This window comes from Pseudopodoces humilis, chromosome 7 (genome assembly GCF_049639895.1).
Source record: "Pseudopodoces humilis isolate 2021_Gansu_Grassland_sample_001 chromosome 7, ASM4963989v1, whole genome shotgun sequence".
Taxonomy (NCBI): domain Eukaryota; kingdom Metazoa; phylum Chordata; class Aves; order Passeriformes; family Paridae; genus Pseudopodoces; species Pseudopodoces humilis.
In genome coordinates this window covers 22,788,118-22,808,102 of record NC_142206.1, presented here as the reverse complement: position 1 = coordinate 22,808,102, position 19,985 = coordinate 22,788,118, and the positions used below count along the sequence as shown (strand labels likewise).

Genomic DNA, 19,985 nt, shown 5'->3' with positions numbered 1-19,985 from the left:
AGAAGATGGAATTTTATTGATACCCCTAGTTAGCACATATTTGGTTTCTCTAAGTAAATAGTCTGATAAAACACCTAACAAATTTATTTAAGAAGACAGGAAGAAGAGGGCAATAAACAATTTATATGAAAAAACCTCTGTACCAAAGTATAGCAATTTAATGTCTAACTTCACCTTCAGTAGAGAGAAAAGGGTTTCTCATTTCTACTTACAATAGATACTAGGTTTCTGTGAATAGTTATTTACTGACAATCAGTGGCTTTGTGTGCATATTTTCATACATATGTGTATATATATATATATATATATATATTGATACACACACACACACACACACAGAGCCAAGACAAAGCAGATTCACCTTCAGCCCAGCCTTTCAACAGTGGCTATCTCAGGAGTCTCAGTGAGCTCCATCTCTCATCCTCTGACACTTTCCATACACGTGTAAATAGAAACACAAAGCGTGGACTGCAACATCAGAACAATAAGTTGTGTCATCAGACATTAGCGCTTATTTTCCAGAGATGAAAATACCTTCATAAATAAGATTTTCTAAAGACCTAGGAAAAACTGCACTATATTTCCTGACCTTCTACTGTTTGTCCTGAAACCCCTCAGGTTTTCAGACTTCTAAGTTTTGTTTCTAATATTAGTTCAAAGATTGCTGCTGTCCTCCTTCAGCAATGAAGACGAGCCAATCTTCAATGTGACTTAGCTCAGGTGTTCATCTCCCTGCCCCACACACTTCATTATACTAATTTCTTTTCACATATTAAAGTTGAATGTACATATTCTTAGATCAGGTAGTATTTCTGTCATGAAAATTGACTGTGCTTTGAGCAGGAGGATGCTGATCCATTCTTTGAGATCTTTCATGCTCTCTCAGTCTAAAAGTTAATTACTACTACTGACACAGTTCCTAAGTGCTGTTTGAAATAGCACAATACTCTACAGATGTATACAGAAAAACCCATAGCATTTCAATATGAAATAGCCCAAATTTAAACTCACTGAGCTTAAAAATTATTTTGACTGCTTTCAGCAAGTGAAGCTTACAGACATTTACACGTGCGCAGTACAACAGGGCATCCTCCTAACGATGAGCTTTCATGTGCTCAGCAAAGGAGAGATGAGGTTTTTGCCCTACAGTCAGCATAGTCCCCTCTGAACACAAGAATAATGCATGACTTGGCCAGTCACAGTCACCAAGCAGTGATGTGTATGAACTGCAAAGAGCATTTTCATGTTTAAGATGAAATAATTTATTTTTAAATATTCAGCAGTCAGTGCCTTCTTCATATTGTACTCACAAGGTCTCAAGTCACAGGCTGTGATTCCGTGTTGCCAGGAAGGCTACTTGTCAGCAGCTGTAGTGTGAGCAGCAGCAGGAGGCTCAGAAGAAGCGTGTGAAATAAAGTGCATACGCCAGGGACAGCACAATGGTTGGTTTGCTAAGTGGCACGAAGCGCTTCACCCTGCAGGAGCCCTCAGATCTCTGCGCTGAGCAGCTGGGTTGCACTTTTCTCCTATCAATAATAATGATAAATAATAATAACAGTGGCAAAGTCAAAGGAGGCTCTGAGCTTACAGGCTGCATCAGGTGGACTTTGTGCTCCTGCTTCCAAGTGCACGGGGATTACTTCACCCACCTCCCCCCCCACAACCTCTGTTTTCGCAGGGCTGCCTGGGGGGCTGAGATGCAGGACTACCCTGTATCCAGGCAACAGGCATCCCTGAGGCTCTGCAAACCTCTGCAATGCACAAGAGGAGAAGCTAGGACAGGTACCTCCCCAGACTTCTTGGAGTGTGGGATAGAAGGAGCTTTTCCAGTTGTAAAGAATAAAGGCAGAGAGTAAAACAAGCTGCCAAACTATTTCCTGTCAATGAAAGCATGTTCTGAGGTCTCCATGGGGCTGCCTGCTTCCCCAGCACTGCTCACTGGAAAGGTACAAAACTTACTGTGACCTTCTCTTTACTTTCTCAGCGCTCTGTATGTTCTCACCTAGGTACACCTCTTCCTGCTGCAGGAATTTTCCAGATTTACTAGCCACCTAGAAACAGCAGTCTCAATTCCTGGAGCCATGTCTTGGCCAGGCAAAACTTATCAGTGTCGTGATTAATGGACATGCACTCACATCACCAGGCTTCAAAGATGGTTTGTGGGAGGAAAATATCAGTTGAGAACAGGTGAATCATCACTCCTTATATTCACACCAAGTTCTTCATCGGTAAAGGGATAAACTCCTAGGGCCAGGGGATATGTGGGAGCATGTACACCGATTCCAGTGGCATTCAGATTTCATACACAGTGCCTTGGGCAGGTTTACTCATGATGCACTGTTCCACCCAGTTTCCAGCTTCAGCTGATGTTGACAGAGACTGGGACAGTCTGATGGAGATGTCATATTTGAGGAAAGACCAAAGAACACCATGAGCTAGGAAAGCTATAGACACAAACGTGGTCCCCAAGCATCTTCAATTCTCAGATAATCTACAGGCCACTGATATTCAAAACATGAACTGCAGAGGAAGAAGTTATTTGACAAAGAACTGGAAATATGCTCATAGAGCTTCTGTAGTGTTCAGCTGCCTTCCAAACAATTCTTCAAGCTGCCATATGGACATTATGTAATTTCAAGATATACAGGGAAGAACGGTCATGAATAGAAAAAAAGTATGACAACCTGCTGCCTGAAAATGCTCTGATCCAAACCAGGCTTAATTCAAAGAAACTTTGTGTCTAGGATGAAAAAGGGGTCACAATGGCCCTTTCTTACCTTACTTGATGCTGTGTCAGCATTTGAGGTTCTTAGCCATAAACATAATTTGTGACACAATAACACTGCACAGCAAACACAACAGGTAGCCTAATCTTCCTCATCATCACAGTACTAATACACCACCCAGTCAGGATTTTTACTTTCATTAAACAAACACTACCCCCAGAGCTGTGTGAAAAGATAAAATCAGGAGCACTGTTCAGAGCTTGAGAATTCTCACGATTCCTGCTGCAATCTCTGCTCCCTGCCCAAACCTTTCCCTCTGTCTTACCAACTTTTACAGCCTCGCTGTCTTGGCAAATAGCTTGTTCTTCTTCTAGCACTGACAGCTGTTATTGTAGGAGACAGCACAGTATAAAGTTACTCATTAAGGGATGTAAAGAACTATCTCCCTTCAACTCCAGTTGAACTCTGGGGAAAAATAAGTACAGTCCTTCTTTTCTCCTTTGTGAGCAATGACATGGAACATCAGAAAATACTGGCCTAAGTGCACATTGTACAGATGTCCTCAAGGAGATTAACTCAGGGCATGCAATTCCCATCCTTTGCACTACAGGGTGTGTCTTCCCAGCCAGCTACACCAATTTTACAGCAATTTGCTTAAGTTGGAAGGGTGAGGTGGGACCTGTGTACCAGGTGTCCTGGATTTCAATCTGACCTTCCACTGACAGAGGAAGGGCAAAGCTTTCTATTTTTTAAATCAGACCAGCTTTCCCCCCCCCCAAATTCTTATGCACATAAAAACTGACTTGAATCACGTAAATCCTTTTTACAGCTTTTCCCTTCCCAACATGTTCATTTTGCAGCACTTTTGCCTCAGCAAAGAATCTGGAGGTATGGTAAGTGGAAGGACGGAGGAAGGATAGATGAAGGGGCAGGACAGTGATATGGCACCACTGTAAAGCTGAAGCACAGGGGTCCTGTCTGAGATAAGGTGTGCTCCAGATTAGAGGTGACAGCAAAGATCCAAGGGGACAACTTAATCTTGCATTAGGAAACCACTGAGATCTTCAAAGCATGCTTCAGCAAAGCACTACCACCACTGTCTTCTTCAGGACCTACAACTTAAAATACCCATTTAAGTGCTTTGGAGAAAATAGGCCAGATGCTTTCACCCACTGCAAAACCAACTCATCTGCCTGGTGCTATTTTGTGCAAATCGATCCCTCATTCAGAAATTAAAACCAAAATGAGCAGCACTGAAAGACACATCAGAGGAGCTCTGATTGAGAAGAATCCTGGAGCGATGCTGATTGATTACTCCCAGAATGCCTTTCCCCAAAGCAATAATGAAGTACGTGCCTGGGACGGAAGCCCCGAGTGCTGCGTGGAAACATTTGAACAGCTCGCCTGCACCCACAGACCTCCCTGCCTGAGCAGCCTATTTAAAACAGTTCTGCAAAGCACTACAGCCAGGGTCTCTCCTGAAAAAAACAAACATTCCCTTCCGTTCCACTCTCCTCCCCTTTAAATCTTTAAATCAAGCTCAAACCTCAAATCTGGGAGCACCTCTACTCAGTGTATAATGGTATCTGTCCAACATTCCTCAGTAACAGAATCGCTTGGGATGGGGAGGAGAGTGCTGCTCATCCTGGGCAGGCACAGTGCAAGGGATGCAGAGAAGATAAACAATGCCCTTTGGAGGTTTCAAACAGAGCCTACTGCTGGGGCTGAAGGCAGTAATTTTAATCCTCAGCTGCATGTCACTGGGACACAATCAAAGAGAATTAGCAAAGAAAACATATTGTGATAACAATGAGCATTCATGCCTTATTCCTTGACTTGCAGCTGAGAGTATTCAGTAATTCAGAGGTGGATGAGAAAATAGGAACAAGGAAAACCCAGAGCAGTCTCCCTGCCACTAAGAGTGGCAAAAGCAACTCATCAGCAGAAGGAAGAGTAATGCTCTAATCATCATTTTCCTGCCAGACAAGCCCCAAGCTCTTTCAGAAATGGGGCACAAAAAGGAATTTTATATTAACAAAAAACAAACGAACAAAAATTACTCTGCATCAGTATACCCAGAGAGAACATTGCAAGATGATCAAAATATTCTGTTGTTTGGATGGAAAAAATAAAAAAATAAAAAAACCAAACCAGATGGGAAGTATTGCTTCAGTTTGAACTGGTAGAGATTTCTTCTAACATTAAAAAAAAATGAAAATTAAATGATACTGTATTATAATTAAATCTTCACATTAATTCCCCAAAGCTTAGTTTAATCTGAGATTTTATTTTTTTATATTTTCTAACTTAAAATACACCAACTACCCCAAACAAAATACCACACAAAACAATGCAAACCTTCTTTTGATATAATGTTTGGATCTAATTTTAATATGAAAATGTAGGTTTCATTTTTAAATATCAAAAAGATCAGCTTCAGAATCTGAAAGTAAATATTTTAATGTTTATATACATACATATATATATATATATATATATATATATATAGCCCTACTGTTGATTGAAACTTTTACTGCATTTTAACTTGATTTTATGAAGATGTACAGTCTTTGTGAAGATTCTTGGATATCAAAGTTTGTGTCATTCTTGTCTTTCATAAAAATTGTCTACTACAGAGATGTGATTCACAGACTTGATACGCACAGATGATTTTCTGGTCACAGGAAAAGAGCCATGAGAACACCAGACTTTTCATCGATTGTCATTACTACTGATCAATAGAAAAAACACACAGCAAAGACCCCAAGCAGCTCAGGCAGCATCTTGGGAATAGTTTTGTACACCTAACACTCAGGACTATTGAGTATCCCAGGGGATTTATATTGCTAGTTCTAAGTGTCTGGATTTACATTTAGCTAGGTTGGAGTTTTCCAAATGAGTTCTTTGTAACTACATCTTGAAAAAAACACAAAACCAGAAACCATTTCATCACTGCTTTTTAGAAGTCACCATCACTTATCCCTGTTTCCTGAGATGACTTGTGGAATATATACAACTTTATCCACCATGTGGTCACACTAAGTCTCCAGGAGAATCAGAGCTCTGCTGTACTGATCTTCAGGTATTTTAAACAACCATAAATTGTGCTCATGTGAGTAGCCTGTACTTACAGTCTTTACTTTGAACATTGGCTTTTGGCAGAAGGACCCAGAATAGCAGAATGCCAACTCCTGGTTCCAATCAGTTCAGAGAGACTTTGGCCTTCAGTGCTGCTACCAGATAACATACAGAACCGGGAGATGGAAAGGGAAATGGAAAAGCAAAGGCGGTCCTGGCAAATAGTTACACTTTCCAGTAAAGTGATCCATACATGAATCAAACTCACAGACCAATAACTTGTGATAAACTTATAGCTCCATTCTGAGAGCTGAACACTTTAGCAGGGGGGGAAGAGAACAAGCTCTTTCCTTCTTGTTAACGGAATCCTTGTGGGAGAAATAAGTTAAAGTTGAGGATATTATTTTTAGCTTTCTTGGAATGTACTCTTGGATATACTTTGCAGCCAGAAATGTTACAAATGGTCCAGGTCAGTTTGAGGAGTCAAAGTCTGCCTTGCCAAACATCCTCTGTACTGCACTGGGTGTCCATCTTTCTCCCTCTAGCGCCAGCAAGGGTTACCCAGACAGCAGCAAGAATGTCCAAGCCTGATAACCCTGCTGCAGAACATGGGGAAACCAGTGGGCTGGATAGCCACAAACTTTAGTATCTTAATATATTAATTATAATTAATAAATTTAATGTCATTAACAGTCACCAGCAAAAAGTGCCAGAAACTGTTCAAGGTGGCAATTACACCAAGGCAGATCACAGAAAAATCTTCCTCCTACCCTCCTGGCCTCAGGGGCTGGCCCCTGCCTTGCTGCAGGGAGGGACTAAGCCTGTTAAACCTCCTAGATTCTTTAAAATGTCAAGACGGTGCTACCAGTCCATCTGAAAGCTAGGACCTCGTTAGTGATTGGGCATTTGAAAATAAACCTTTTACAGATGATTAAAAAGGAATTTTATGTTGGTTGAACATACTTCTTTGAATTATATTTGCACATGCTGCTGGGAGTGTTAGTCCACTCGTACATGTGCTGTACTCCAGGTTTTTGGGGAAGGAACAGCTGCAGACAGTCACATGTTCGGCTCAAGACCTCCACATGCTGGGCACTGGAAGCTAAAATAGCGGCAGAGCACTGCCATTATAACCCCTCCATCTCGTCCAGCCACAAACTGCCTGCACGTCCCCGCCACCTCAGCTCTCCTGACACTTGCTTCAGAGGAGAACAGCCCTGGATGTCCAGCACAAGCACATCCAAGGCTGCTCCTACTTTCTTATCTGCCAGCAACTGTCAACAAATGCAGTGTCTGCCAAGGATGCGAGTCCCATCCATTAGAAGGTAACCGGAGCATGAGTCATCTTACAAAGGACAAGCCAGACATTAGATTATCATCATCTTTACTGGGCACAAGCCTGACCAGCAGCTGACCTATGTGTAGGCTCCTCTCTCAAAAGAGCTCCCGAGATTTTGCACTAAATAAATAAATTTTGCACCAAAGGAAGCAAGCAAGCAAGAAAGAAGCCTCAGCTTTAAAACGGGTTATTACTCAATAGTAATAATAAACTTTTTCATGCTCTGTGAGTTTAAAAATCAACTAGTTTTCAGTTTATCTTCTTTTTTAATGTAAGACACATAGAAATTTTTTGATATCCAGTTTTACAAGTGAGGCAAGGGAATTTCTGGACTGCTTCTTTCATTTTTTCTTCCCTTCCCTGTTCCTGTTTTGTCACAGAAAGGAGGAACAACGGGGAAAAATATGAAGATAAACCCTCCAGAATTAAAACTTTTCCATCATCAGATTTCTCTGAAAAGGAATGCAAAGTGCCACAAAGCTAGTTTCTACACAAAATAAAATACATTTCTTACAAGAAAAAGCTTATCAGCTGTTTTAGCATATTTATATATGCTTCCTATAGATGAGGAAGGAAGGCAGAGAGGAATCAAGCTACTTCTCACTGTCAGTATGCAGTCTAGGCACAGAGCTAATAATTGAATGCAAAATTCCCCAAACCCACTTCACTACTTAGAGGGTAATACTATCCTTATTACTGATTTTAGTAGTTATCACCTTTCACTGAGCCCAGCTCTTACTCATAAGCCCAGGAATAAAAGCTTCAAATACAAGCACATATACCCCTCTCATGTATCTGCTTCCTGAGAAATCTCTACAGTGAGAGAATAGTTCTAGCAGCTTTTAAACTAAGTCCCCAGCTTCACTCAATAGTTTTTAAAATGCACAAATCAAAAGCGAATGTACTTTTGTAGGTCTCAAAATAAGCAATGCAAAGCCTTCACTGCCATTCTCAGTGGCACCCTATCTCAGCCACTCCACCCAGGACGTGGCACAGCAATGAAAGGCAGCTCTGCTTTCCTGTCCTGTCACATTGGGTAAACCTCATTTTCTGTTGACAAAGCACTTTACCCGTGATAGTTAGTCAAAAAAGCTTTAAATTATTCTGTAGCATTAGATCTAAGTGACAGGAGCTGTTATATTTCTAATGACAATTTCTTTCCTCCTCCATCATGATCGTTTCCACGTTACACAAGCTCCCAACTTCACAGGGAGACAGGCACAGCCCAAACCAGTCCCCACACGCACCACAGTTAACATCAGACGGATTAGCTGCAGGTTTCTGGGGCAATACCTCTGACAAGGCCAATCCACTGCTGGCAGAACCAGCTCTAGTGACATTTGAGTGCTCTAGAGCCCTTAGAGACAGAAGTGGCAAACATGTGTCCCACTGTCAGCAGCCACTCACAGCGTGCTGAGCCCCTCCTGCAGCAGAAGAGCTGAAGCCTGCTGCTGCCCCAGCTGAGATGCCAAGCTCTGCTCCTCAGAGAAGGCGCTGGGGAAGCACGGCTGACCTGGCACTCACCCTTGGCGCTGCTCTCTCCCTTGGTAGCATGCACAACAAACGTCGGCCACTGCAGCTCCTGGGACAGCCACAGTGCCAGCAGGCTGTGACCAACACATGGCCTGGGAGTTTGCAGGGAGCTTGGAACAACGGCTCTGGGCCAGGAGCTTCCCATTTATCTGTGCAGTGCTAACTCAGACGTCCCATGCCAGCCATGTTCATGTCAAAAGTCATTTGCCGCTTCACTGGTAATTTGAGAACTGAGCACATGGGGCATCGCATCGTCCCACACCCCTTGCTGTGATATCTTCTCCTGATACCACCGTGGACAGCATTTAGGAGGCACCAAATTACCTTTTGTGAAGAAAAAGCTATGTGAGCTCATTCCCCTGCTGTACTGGTGCCAGCTCAAGCCCAGAGTAAAGCAAAGGCCAGAAGGCTTCCCCAGTTTTGTCTCTAATATAAGTACAGTTTATCATAGAGGAAGATTCTCTTGGAGACTAATTTTGTAGGTATTTGAGAGTAGCACAGCTTCTCCAAACAATTTAATTCACAGTCAAAAGAAAAAATTAAAGAAAATTAGAACTTCCTCAGTATGATATCCGATTATTTTGGTCAATGCAGCCTCCATTTACAGGCTTACATAAAAAACACCGAACCTTTAAAAAGTCCTTACTCCATTTTCACAAAATTGCAGTTTCTTTAGAAGTTGTCAAACTGTTCAACATTTTAATAAGAAAAAAAGTGTATATTTGTCAATGCACACACAGATAATCATCATAATAATATTGAACCATTAGTATTCTGCCCAAAAACGTGTTTATATAAAGTACTTTCCCTTTTTCCACTTCTGTAATCATACCTCAGCATAACACAGATTGAGTATTATAACATGATTGTGGTAAATGGACCTCAAAAATTGTTGCTTCTTCTTTTTAAGAAGGAATTGGGTTTTTTCTACTTTAATTTTTAACAAGTTTGCAACATTATCAGTTGTTGAACAGGACAATCAGCAGAGCATCACAAGGAATCAGAAGTGATAGCAACCACAGAAAGCACAACTAAAAACTGCATCCCAATTCAAGAGGCTACAAGAGGACACAAAAGGAAGAGTGCCCAAATCTTATGCTCACAAGCACAAGCACACACTCATTCCTCTCCAACAGTTATCTTTTTTCCAGCTCCCAAACCTATGTTTTTCCCACTCCAAGCTCTGCCTCTGCTTTCTGAAGCCAGGGGATTCAGCCTTTTTTGTGCTCATGTTGCTCCAGCTGTTCCTTTGTAGAAGTTGCTAAGTGGATGTGTTTGAAGTTCAGACTTCAAATAAGCCAGCAGTTTCTGCTCATCAGCAAGGGACCAGGAAAAAACCCCAAACTTCAGGAGTCCTTTTCCTGAGCTGGTGCATGTTTAGACTGACCCCTGCTACCTGCAGGACTTCAGCCCCTGAAGTACTGCTGCTCTCAGCCTCAAACACTTCATCTGCCTGCTGGGATAATGGGGCTGTGGCCACCCCCAGCAGTGGGCATGGTCATCCCACAGAGCACAGGGAGCTGCTGGCCCAAACTGCTGCATGCCACTCACTCAGCACCTCTGCTGCAAACATGTATGGGTAAAAGGTAGATTGTGAATGAAAAGGGACACACAGGGGTGCTCTGTGCCTCTGTCCCATGGCCTGAGCATCCTCTTAAGCAAGAAAAAAAAAGGTGAGAAAACAAACATCATTATTACTCATTATTACTGAGTTCAAGATGCAGGGAAATGCAACATCCTCTCCTCCTCTCATAGTAGCTGGACCTCATAATTTGCTATTTAGCTTCTTTGCCTGATCACAGATCTGATAACAGAGACAAAGCAAGTCTTCTGCACAGCCCAAGATGCTATACCATGTGTACCACGGGCTACCACTTTCCTTTTGCCTGGATCTTGCACCAAAACAGAACAACTTTCGGCAAGGCAGGGAAGAAAAAGCAACTGCAAGAAATCAGTTTTTAGAAAGAATGTAACATTATGCCATTTTCCTTATATGGCCACCGGTATCCCATGTGGAGGCACACACAATAGCCGGCTTGGCAGGGGGTGGAGTGAGAAGACAACTTGGGGGAAAAAAATTATATATATATATATATATATTCCCTGCTGGCCCTCACCCTCCATTTCCTCTTGGATTTCTTTGTGACTGCACTGAAAGGGGTCAATAGCTCCCAGCTTGAGAAATGCAGCTTTTAAAAGGACTATCACCAGCATCTGTATTTAAAGCATGCCTTTTACTTCACAGCCCCCCAGCTAATGCAAAGCTTTTAAAAAGCAAGCAGCAAGATAAACTTTCAGGGTAAAGAAAAAGCGAAGAGGAGAGGAGAAACAGTGCCTATCTGCCTTGGGTTTACTGAACCTTTCACTGGAATAAAGCTTGCCTGGCAAAGCAGGGACAGGGAACATGAGCTGCAGATGGTCCAGAGTGCTATGGATCATTACCCTTTAGTGTCCACTTCCCCACCCTTTAAAGTACATTATAAAACTGCATGAAGCAGCCAAGCACCAAACTGGAAAAGAGTTTCAAGTGATTAAAAACGATGGGAAAATTAGCACAAGACTGAGCATATCAAAGCTTTGCAATCTTCAGCGTTAAAGAGCTTTGTATCTGACAAACACAGGTAACTTAGTCAAATTTTAGTAAGCTTAATTAACTTATCTTGATAATGAAATAATAATAAATAATAATAATGGACCAGTGGCTAAGATTATATTTAGGCTTTCTGTTTGAAGAAATACTCAAGAAAAGTTATGGCATGTTAGAGGCAGGCTTTATTGAGAGGAAGGAGGAACAGGATTGTAACCTCCTTGTTTAGTGCCAGAGGACAGTGCCCATGTGGAAGGCTGGCACATACCCAGTTTTTCAGGACCTCCACTCTCCATTTCACATTGAAGTCTCATTCAAACATCCAATAATACGGTTGCTTTCCGTATTAGGATGTTGTTTTTTAATTCACTTTGGAAGTGGACGTATCTATATGTCCACACAAGGAATTTGTACAGCTCAGCTGTTGCTGTACTCTCCAGGTGTAACCCAGTCATCTGCATTCTGGCATTCACCTGCTTCAGAAACTAACTGCTCCCCCTAAAAAAACTTTACCAGATCTGAGGAAAAAAACCATGTAAAATGTCACAGAAAGATGCTCTACTTTGTATTAAATGAATCCAACCTGCTATGATTTTCCAGCTCAGATTTATTTGACTTTATCTGATTATTTAACTGGAGTCTTTCAGTAAACATTAGAAGAAGCCCACACCATTCATCTAAGATGAGTCTGAAATTCACAGATGGAAAGGTTCAGTTATACCCCCAGCAGCACCACACAAAAATGTATTTCATCCTACCAAATTGTCTGGTAGAAAAGCCAGAGAGACCAGAGAATGCTCCAGAAGCACAGAAGTGAATTGCCTCTTTGGGTCTCTAGCACTGGCAGCATATGACTTTGTATTTAGCCTTAGTTCCCAGTCCTACTATCTTTCTCACAGGCATTCAAATACATTAGTCTGTGCCTTATCAGATCCTGAATTATGATTGTAGAAAAGTGTTGTAGTTGATAGCCTGAAATGTATCTTTTCCCATCTTTTAGTTGTAATTCCCCCCCAGCTTCTCTTTCTCCTGTTTACCTGGCGTCAAGTTACCATGGTTACTGAAGTTTCTCTCCTCAGCTCCACGGCGAGAGGCCGGATAGAGTAAAGAGAGGACCCCGCTGGCATTTCCAGCTGCTTGAAGTTTCTTTAGCCCAGGAAAGCACGGGGTTGGGAGAAGAGAACTCTTCTTTCCTACACGGAAGTTTGTAACTTTTTCCTGTCCCAGAATGCCTCTAAACTATGGAAGCTGAGAGGGCATGCTTACCTTGCCTTCCCTTTCTTTTCCCCCCTGTGTTGCCAGGAAACCAGGCCCCCCCTCTCTCCCCTCTGCCCCTCTGTATAGAATACTCCCACACCTTTGTGGGCATTTGAAGAAGTTAGTGTCTGTTATTTTTTATCTTGGCGTGTGTAACCTTGATTTGTAGAAAGTTTTGCAAGATGTACTAACTGAGAAAAATAATTGGTTCTCTCTCTGATGTTCCCCTCCCTCCGAGAAACCCTGTTAAAAGAGACCCCCCAGACCCCAAATCCTTGGTCTCTCATCCTTTGGATTCCCCTTCACAGAAATAAACTGTGGAATGCAAACCAGAGAGAGAGTCCCCCCCTGATTTCTTTACTCGCTCTATAGACTTGGATTCTTGAAGAAAATCAGTGAACCCCACAAACATATGCTGGCTTGAAACTCGAGTGAAGAGAAACCTCATCACTGAGCTAGCCGGGCCACACTCGAGAAGATCGAGTCAGATGACGCCCAGAACGTGAGGCTGGCCTGTCCCTCAACAAAGGGGACAGAAGAACCACGGAAGGTGAGATTCTGACCACCGCTGGGACGACATCTATACCCCCAGAAGCGTCTCTTCGCTCTTCGCTGTTCTAAGTGGGAAGACGTGTTGGGGAGAAAAGCAAGAACCCCTGTGCACCGAGGGGCTGCTTTTGAGAGCGAGACAACGGCAGGAGCATTCAGAAGACTGAATTCCCCAAAAGGGGGAAGTGGTGAAGAAGGAGTGGGTGAGAGAAGAGTCCCATCCCAGGTGAAACTTCTGGATGCAGAGCAGTTTGGAGCTGTTGGTGAAATAGCTGCGACGGACAGGTGAGATCACAGAGATGGGTGCAAGACTGTCTGTAGCACAAAGGGGGATTTTTAATCAAGTGATTGGCATTTTGCAAATTGGAGAGAAACCGTTTTCTAAGAAAAAAGTGAAAAAATTAGTGAATTGGGTTTTTTTTAAATTTTCCTCAAGTGTCTCCTGCAGATGTAACTTCTGTTTCCTTTTGGAACAGAGTGGGGGAAAAAATTTACCTGAATCTGTGAATGCTGGAGATAGTTCAGCAGAGAAAGTAATCCATTTGTTTATTTTGATTAGACTAACCCTTATTGAAAAAGAAGAAAAAAAGTTATCCAATCCTAACCCTGATAACCCTGTTTCTTTACCTCAACCCTGTTACCCTAAGCTGGGGGAGGTCCTCTCAGCACCCCTGTTCAGTAGCTCTGGCCAAGCTGTTGGAAAACCTTTCCCTAAAACCCATCCCAGCTCCCTCTCCTACCCCTCTTTTACCTCAATATCCCTCTCCTCTTGTTCCTGGTGGTCTTTTGGGTACACAAAAAGGAGGAGACCACATGGTGAGCCTCCCCCCCAAGTGTTACACAAAGGGCCCAGGAACTTCAAAATGGTGGCGAGCACATGGTCAACCCCCAGGTTGCTTCTTCTTCCCACAATCCCTTTGTTGCCCCTCCCCCCCTCAACCCTTTCCTCCCTCAAGACCTCCCCCCTCCTGGTCCTCCAGACCCCCCCTCCTCCTCCTCCGCCCCCTCCCCTCAGGGGTTCCTCCCTCCCAAGGCACCCCCCCCTTGACCCCTCCGACCCCCCCTGCAACCCCGCCTGCCCTCTCTCTGCTGCTGGCTCCCAGGCCACTCCCTCCAGCTCACACAGTGTGGAGAAGGGAGGGGGTGAAGGGACAAACCAGGAACAGAGGCCTGCCTTCTTTGCAGCACCTGTAACTTATGGGAGGGGGGGAACATTACCAGAATGGAAAGCTACCTCATTTCGATTGAAAATGGAATTATGCAAAGCAGCAAAAAGAGTTTGGAAAGGAAAGCAAATTTTTTAAAAGTCTTTTAAAGGCAACCCTCTCCTCCAACCAATTGGTCCCCCATGATTTGAAGGATTTGTTTTCCTGCCTTCTATCCCCAGGAGAATATTTGCTCTGGGAAGGGGCTTGGAAAAGATTGTTGAAAACCCTTTTGGGAGAATTACTGAGCAGTGATTTTGAAGCTTTAGATGAAACGGGGTAAAATAATTACCATGAATCATTTATGTGGTGAAGGTGATTGGAGCGAACCTATTGACCAAGCCCAAAATTTGCCAAAAGGAGTTAGAGAGAAAATAAAGAAAGCTGCAGAGAAAGCATTTTTCAATATTCCTCTTTCTGAATCTGTTGTTCCCTATGCTCAAGTTAAACAATGTTCTGATGAAAGATTTGTAGATTTTTGTGAATAGATTAAAGGTACAGATTGAAAGACAAGTGCAGAATACCACCCTGCACTCTGACTTGCTGTTGGAAATGGCTCGAGTGAATGCGAATGAAGCCTGCAAAGCACTGATTCGGGTGCTGCCGAAAGATCCACCACCGACCTTGACAACTTTGATCGAGATGTGTACGGATGTAATCAGCACTTCAATGCCAAGGACTGAAGATTCCCAAAGAACCCCAGGAAGGATTTGCAGCCACAACTGTACCTACTCTGCCATCACCAGCAAAGCCGAAGGGAGCGTTCACCTGTCATCGGTGTGGACAGCCAGGACATTTTGCAAAGTTTTGCCAAGTGCCATATCCTAACAAGCAAGGGCAAAGAAACTTGGAAAAGGGAGGGGGTCCTCAGAACCAAAAAAACTAGATACGCAGCGCGAGTCTATTCCGCGCAGAGACGCAAGTAGAATAGAAGTCGCAGGGGGAGGGAAAATTGAATGTGACGTTTCTCACAGGTCTGACTTCTGCCACCGAAATAACACCAATGGTTGTGAGGTTTGGAAGCCAAAATTACCTCTCAAATTGTTTACTGTGAAAGATCAATTTTTTAGGTCTCGCCACTGGACGGTTGTTTCCGTTGACCCACTGAGGGAAAAACTGACCCCCGACTTGAATTGTAAGTTTCTTGTTATTGGGGACACAAAAAACACACCCCCAGAGATTGAAATTTCTCCTGTCACTCTTTCAGCTGACTTGGATGCACTCATCCTTTTGGCACGGTGCATCAACCCACCATTCTACCTGGCACAAGGGCAGGTAATTGCTCAAGCTATTCCCATTCCATCAGGGATCCAGTAGATGATGTAGCACCTCAGATCTACTGGGCTCAAGCAGTGGGAGAAAACAAACCCATCATCTCATGCCATTTGAAAAAAGGTAGTGAAGGCATGGGAATGACAGGCATGATAGACACAGGAGCAGATGTCACTGTCATCCCTGAAAGGAGATGGCCACCACAATGGGAACTGCAACCGATGGTTAGCCACATCCAAGGTATAGGGGGAGCCCAATTGGCCAAGATATCAAAGGAACCCATTCAGATTAAAGGACCTGATGGGCAAATAGCATCCTATTCGCCCCATTGTCACTGATTTCCAGGTTCCCTGTGGGGAAGAGATGTCATGTCCCAATGGGGAGTCCGCATTGAAAATTCCGAAAACACCTCGGGATTTTTGATTGCAGCCACTGAGAAGCGCCAGACCCAAAAACTAGAATAGACCACAGATTCCCCAAATTTGGATACCCCAGTGGCCGCTGAGTAAAGAGAAATTAAAGGCGCTCCTAAACGAGTTAGTAGATGAGCAATTGGCCCAAGGCAATATTGAACCTACTTTTAGCCCTTGGAACTCCCCTGTGTTTGTCATTAAAAAGCCAGGGAAAAGACAAGTGGAGATTAGTTCATGATCTGAGAGAAATTAACAAAGTCATTGTAGACATGGGACCTCTTCAACCAGGGATGCCGTCTCCTGCCATGCTTCCTCAAAAATTGGGAATTGGCTGTGATTGACATCAAAGATTGCTTTTTCAAAATTCCTCTAGACCCTATCGATGCCCCCAGGTTTGCTTTTTCTGTGCCTTCCCTCAACAGAGAAGCCCCAATGAGAAGGTTTCATTGGAAATCCCTCCCCCAAGGGATAAAAAAATTCACCTGTGATTTGCCAATGGTATGTTGCTGCCTTGTTATCCCCCTGTGCGGGCTGAGGTGGGGGAAGCCACAATCCTGCATTATATGGATGATGTGCTAGTGTGTGCCCCCCAGGAAAAATTGCTCCAGTCCACACTGGACCGGGTGACCGAAAGTTTTAACAACTGCAGGACTCACCCTTCAGGAAGAAAAAGTACAAAAGATGCCTCCTTGGAAATACCTAGGTCTAGAAATCACTGCAAAAACAATTGTTCCTCAAAAATTAGCTTTTAAACAGCAATCCAAAACCTTAGCCGGACTGCACTCTCTGTGTGGAACACTGAATTGGGTTAGGCCTTGGCTAGGCATTGCACTGATGACCTAGCCCCTCTTTTCAATTTATTGAAAGGGGGAGATGAGCTGAGTGCTCCCAAGGACTCTGACTCCAGAAGCCAGGGATGCTTTAGAGAAGGTAAGCAGCATGATGGAGAAGAGACAGGCACATAGATGCCATCCAGAGCTGCCTTTCAAATTTATTGTAATGGGGGAAATTGCCACACCTTCAGGGGTTGATTTTTCAGTGGGACAAAGGACCAGAAAGACCATTTGATAATCATTGAGTGGGTCTTTCTCAGTCACCATCGGTCCAAAAATATTACAAGGCCACAGGAATTGATGGCCCAGCTGGTTGGAAAGGCCAGGCTGAGAATGAGAGAACTTGCTGGCTGTGATTTTTCATGTATACATTTGCCCCTAAGCCTCTCTGAGAAGAAACCTCCTCAGTGAAGATGACCAGAGAAATGTTTGAGCACCTCTTGAGGAATCAAGAGACCCTGCAAATTGCTCTGGAGGAATTTTACTGGGCAGATTTCATTTCATGCCCCTGCACACAAATTGTTTAATTCAAAATTTAATTTGGTTACCAAAAGATAAGAAGAGTCAGAAGCCCCTTGAAGCTTTGACTGTTTTTTTCTGATGCTTCTGGAGCATCCCGAAGGTCAGTAATGACCTGGAAAGATCCTCAGACGCAGCAGTGGGAAACAGATGTTGATTATGTAGAAGGATCCCCTCAAATTGCTGAGTTAGCAGCAGTGGTTAGAGCATTTGAGAGGTTTTCAGAACCATTCAATTTGGTCACTGATTCAGCTTATGTAGCAGGAGTAGTTTCCAGAGCAGAAAATGCAGTCCTCAAGGAGATCTCAAACAGAACTTTGTTTGAATTGCTCTCAAAATTAATTTATGCAGTTTCCCATCGGGAACATCCCTATTTTGTTATGCATACCCGGTCGCACATGGAATTACCTGGTTTCATAGCAGAAGGGAATGACAGAGCTGATTCCCTGGCTGCTGCCCCTGTTGGACTGGCCAGACTCCCTGACCTGTTTCAACAGGCAAAATTAAGCCATGAAATGTTTCATCAGAATGTACAGGTTTGATTCGACAGTTTAATCTGAAACGAGATCAAGCCAAAGCCATTGTGGCCACATGTCCCCACTGTCAGCGCACAGCTCTGCCATCCCTGGGTGCTGGGGTCAATCCAAGGGGGACTGAAAAGCTGTGAAGTATGGCAGACTGATGTAACACACATCCCTGAATTTGGACAGGTAAAATATGTACATGTATCCATTGATACCTTCTCGGGAGCAATTTTTGCCTCAGCCCATGCAGGAGAAAAAGGTGTGCATGCCACAAAGCACCTGTTGCAAGCTTTTTCTGTACTAGGAATCCCTAAAGAAATTAAAACAGATAATGGACCAGCATATATTTCCAAAGTGTTTAAGGAATTTTTGCAGGAATGGGGAGTGAGACACAAGACAGGAATCCCCCACTCTCCAACAGGTCAAGCAATAGTAGAGAGAAGCACACCAGTCACTCAAAAGAGTTTTGAAAAATCAATGGAAAAACAAAGTAAAGTTAACACCACAAGAACGATTATGCAAAGCCCTGTTCACTCTCAATTTTTTAAACTGTTCTATGGAAAAATCAAAACCCCCCAGTGGTTAAGCATTTCTCCCCTCATGGCAAACACAAGCTCAAGGAACATCACCAGTGCTGAAGAGAGACCCCGAGAGTCGAAAAACTGAAGAGCATTGCAAATTAGTGACATGGGGAAGTGGATACCCTTGAGTCTCAACACACCTGGGTTTGGGGTGGCTCCCACAGAGGTGGGTAAAACCGTACATTGAAAAACATCCCACAAGACCCCCCGATATTTCAGTAGCAGAAGTTCAAAAAACAAACAGGTATTTGGGTGGAGGAGGAAATCCAGATTCTCCATTCTACCCTGTCTTTCCACTGTTGAATCTGTTTATTGTTTAATTTAGCTAATGGTTTTTGTTCTTGTTTTCCTTTATTTTAAGAAGAAAACCATCCTCAGTATGACAGTTTTGTAGACATTTTTTCAGGATGGGGTTTTTCGGGATAGCTGTCTTCTGTTTTCTGGACTGTTTTAGGGTTTTTTGCAATTATTGTTGTTGTTTTGATTATGTTTTCTGTTTTGCAACGTTGGTGTGTTACCACCACCACCAAGTTAATTTCTCCTGCCACCTCAGATAAATGCTGTGGAATTCCCAAATTCCCAAAAAACCCCAAACCCCTTCCCCTTGGTTTGAAGAAGTAAAACCAAGTTCCCTTCCTTCTTTTGGAAAAAAAATTAGGGAGAGATGTTGTAGTTGATAGCCTGAAATGTATCTTTTCCCATCTTTTAGTTGTAATTCCCCCCCAGCTTCTCTTTCTCCTGTTTACCTGGCGTTAAGTTTCCATGGGTACTGGAGTTTCTCTCCCCAGCCCCATGGCGAGAGGCCGGATAGAGTAAAGAGAGGACCCCGCTGGCATTTCCAGCTGCTTGTGAAGTTTCTTAGTAGCCCAGGAAAGCACGGGGTTGGGAGAAGAGAACTCTTCTTTCCTACACGGAAGTTTGTAACTTTTTCCTGTCCCAGAATGCCTCTAAACTATGGAAGCTGAGAGGGCATGCTTACCTTGCCTTCCCTTTCTTTCCCCCCTGTGTTGCCAGGAAACCAGGCCCCCCTCTCCTCCCCTCTCCCCCTCTGTATAGAAATACTCCCACACCTTTGTGGGCATTTGAAGAAGTTAGTGTCTGTTATTTTTTATCTTGGCGTGTGTAACCTTGATTTGTAGAAAGTTTGCAAGATGTACTAACTGAGAAAAAATAATTGGTTCTCTCTCTGATGTTCCCTCCCTCCGAGGAAACCTGTTAAAAGAGACCCTCAGACCCCAAATCCTTGGTCTCTCATCCTTTGGATTCCCCTTCACAGAAATAAACTGTGGAATGCAAACCAGAGAGAGAGTCCCCCCCTGATTTCTTTACTCGCTCTATAGACTTGGATTCTTGAAGAAAATCAGTGAACCCCACAAACATATGCTGGCTTGAAACTCGAGTGAAGAGAAACCTCATCACTGAGCTAGCCGGGCCACACTCGAGAAGATCGAGTCAGAAAAGCTCCTAAGTCTGACAAATGTAGTTCAGAGACGTTTATGGGGCTGTAATGAGTACTGACAGATAAGCCACACTCATGCAAACACGCTTGCAACTGATGTCTGGTTTAAC

The 19,985-nt window shown here is 43.4% G+C and overlaps 1 protein-coding gene across 7 annotated transcripts in view; it reads right to left on the bottom strand.

Moving 5' to 3' along the window:
* Positions 1-19,985, bottom strand: part of TSPAN18 (tetraspanin 18) — a 192,730-nt gene that overhangs the window by 46,156 nt on the left and 126,589 nt on the right. The window contains exon 3 of one of the 7 annotated variants that reach the window (XM_005522412.3): positions 1,311-1,526. The exons of the other annotated variants lie outside the window; for them this stretch is intronic. The gene's annotated coding sequence lies outside the window, so the exon portion shown is untranslated. The remainder of the gene's footprint in view (positions 1-1,310; positions 1,527-19,985) is intronic. 7 annotated transcript variants of the gene reach the window in all.